Below are 3334 nucleotides of genomic sequence, written 5' to 3'. Positions count from 1 at the left end.
TATCTTGCTCAATTGACCTATGATACCTACTGGGTACCTATTGTTTTGGTACTCATACTATACTTTGTATCTGTGTTCGTGATATAGGTCCAATTACTAGGTATCAGCATTGATCTCGAGCCTACTGCAGTCTTGACCGAAGGCGAGGGTGATCACATAGCGTACTGGATTTACCCTTCTCCCTTTGTGTATATATCTTTTATCTATCTTTTATTTTTAAAGACAGTCTTGTTTAGGTGGTCAACTTTGGGGACTTGTTCTCCTTTTTTAGTAGCTCTATACATGTGATTTCCACGTTCTTTGAGGGATCTTTTGGTTTGTATATATTTTATTTTGCTTGTGCCATTCATATATGTTCCTGTTATTTTATTATTATTTTTAGTTATATTGGTGATCTTCTAACCTGATATCCCATTATTCACAGTTATGGGATACGGATCGTCTTGCCTACTTGTGGGCCATAGTGGTGCCATCATGACCTAAGAAATTTGTTCGTGACAAACGCATGAAATTTGAGTCACCTAAACTAGTGGAAGAGTATCTAGCTAAGGAACAAGGCCCCTACATCCTAAAGTTTTCCAGTTTACATAGACAAAATGACATTCCTCACATAAGAGTCAAAAAGTGCAAGATGCGACATATATTACTTGGTTTCTATATCTTTGTACCACCACCCCTGGAGCAAGGACGAAAAATTGATGCAAAGTTAGGGGTAAAATTCATATGTTCAAAGTGGAAAGAAAAGTAGTGAACTTGACTTGAGTCATGCCACAATGTCAAATCAGGCACTTGTTGGAAGGCAACCCAATTTGTAGTATATCTTCTTGTTTTTTTAAATTTTTTTGGCATCACTTTTTGTGTTGTGTTTTTGTTTACGGTTTTGGGGAAGTCTGAGTACCTAGAATTTGGAGCTATGGATCATGACAAAGAATAAGTGTAGGGTCACGCACCCTTCGTGATGAACATTGAATAGTTCATACCGTTAGCTAGGCCTATAGGCCTCAGGGAGTTTTTCTAACCCTTGTTTTAAATTCTAATTGATGTTTTGGGGACATAAGATATTTCAAAGTGTGGTGGAGATTCTTCCAATTTAGTTTTATGGTAGAGTATGCTTTAGTTTTTTTTACGTTCGTATTAATTTTTATTTTGTTTAAGTTTAAAAAATCATGCCAAGTTCGCGATCCACGTATTGCGGACTCTAATGGAATGAAAAAAAATTGTAACAAAAAATAATTAATTTTTTTCTTTATCTTTTTCACTTGGCCCACTTTTTAAATATAAAAAAACAAAAAGCTTAATTTGTTGTTAATTTTTTATTTTTTATTCTTTAGTACAAGCATAGATGGTTTGGACATGTGAAGAGGAGAGACACAGATGCCCCAGTGAGGAGGTGTGAGAGGTTGGCCATGGGTGATTTCAAAAGAGGTAGGGGTAGGCCAAAAAAATATTGGGGAGAGGTGATTAGACAAGACATGGCGCAGTTACATCTTACTAAGGACATGACCTTAGAAAGGAGTGTGTGGAGGACCCACATTAGGGTAGAAGGCTAGTACATAGTCTCGTTATTCTACCCTATTAGTAGGCACATTGGCGCACTATAATTTCCTTTATGGAGGACTCAGATTAGGATAAAAAGCCTAGGTGATTCATCCTTTGCACCATAGTAGTTGTATTTCTGCTCATTGTTTATTGCCATTTGATTTCTGCATTGTATTGCTATTTATAGTTTTGCCGCCGTTGTACTTTGACTATCTTATTTATCTTATCTTATCTTATTTATTTATCATAGTTAATGTCTCCTTCTTCCCGTACTATTCTACCATGACTTTATCGTTTTTTTGCTATTCCTTGTTTTCATCTTGTTTTTGATATGCTTGACCTTATTTGACTTTTTATCTTATTTTCCTCTCTTAAAGCTGAGGGTCTTTTGGAAACAGCCTCCTTACCTTTCAAGGTTGGGGTTAGGTTTGCGTACACTCTACCCTCCCCAGACCCCACATTGTGGGATTATACTAGGTTTATTGTTGTGGTTATTGTTGTTGTATTCTTTAGTACAAGCACACATAGCCCACTTGATTTTTATTTTTGGTTCTTTTCTCAGTGGGGTCCCTTTGAAGAAATTATCTTTATTTTTTAAGAAGTAGATTTTTTTTATTTTTATTTTTTTTTTGGAAAAAAGAAGAGTTTTTGACTTGGTACTTGCTATTTAGGTCTAATCTTGAGAGTATTTTTCTGTGAATGTTTGACTGTTCATTCAATAATAGACTTTTTTGACTCCTAGGCTCATTGTTGTGACTCTATATATAAATTATTTATTTTGTAGTTTATTATGACCTTGTCTATTTTAGAAGCAGAATTGAACCATCTTGATTAAGACTTGTGCCGTGTGTGGTGAGAATTTGCATATATCCAATATTTTGCATTTTGTTTAGAACTTTCCATGCATGTTATTCAAGAGAAATAAAAAGTGTTGCTCTGTTTAGAAGCTGATAATAGGTTTTCTTTGATTTGTCTTGTAAAATATAGCCTTTTTAGATATTATATAACTATAGTCAGGTCTTTTGAGCCTGTAGAATCTTTTGGTAGCCATTTTTTTCCTTGATTAATTTTTTTAATCCCTAGTTTTCACACCTTTCTTCTGTGAGCACTGTAGCATAGACTTATTATAATTGTTAAATTTGAAGAAAATGGATGATTGAGTTTAAAAGGTAATCAATTATAGCTATAAAGTGACGAAAAAGCTCTCTTTGAAAGAATGTGACATGAAAAAAAAGAGAAAAGTTGGTTGAGAAAAAGAAGAAGTAAAACTTCTTCATGAGATGAAATTACTAGTGAAATAATTGTTTACGAAGGGACAAAAAGTAAAGAAAACAAAATAATGGGCGATGAAATAATAAAGTACAAAGTACTTAGGGAAGTGTAAGTTACTATTATATAGTTTTCCTACCCGTCCCCTAGCCTATATTACTTTCACACCCCAAACTCAAGGGACGCAACAGGCACCTACTGCAAAAACTTAGGCCTTAGCTGACCCTACTGAACCACTTGCTAAAGATGCATGGCATCCACATACACAGCCAAGAAAATAAATAAGTATATCTCAGCTTAAAAGTAAGTCCTCAGCCAGTAATGCCCTTGTTAACCATTCAAGAAAGAAAAAACTACTCCTAATAATTCAAATTAAGCAATAAGTAGGTAGCACATAAATCCTTTTTGGGTCATCGAGGCTACCATGATATCTAAAAAAACATAAATACTATGCGAACCATCAATACCATCATGATCTGTATACAATAACTGAAATATGTATACACAATGTAAACTAGGCCAATAA

This window comes from Solanum dulcamara, chromosome 6 (genome assembly GCF_947179165.1).
Source record: "Solanum dulcamara chromosome 6, daSolDulc1.2, whole genome shotgun sequence".
NCBI classification, from domain to species: domain Eukaryota; kingdom Viridiplantae; phylum Streptophyta; class Magnoliopsida; order Solanales; family Solanaceae; genus Solanum; species Solanum dulcamara.
Note: the sequence above shows the minus strand (reverse complement) of the source record.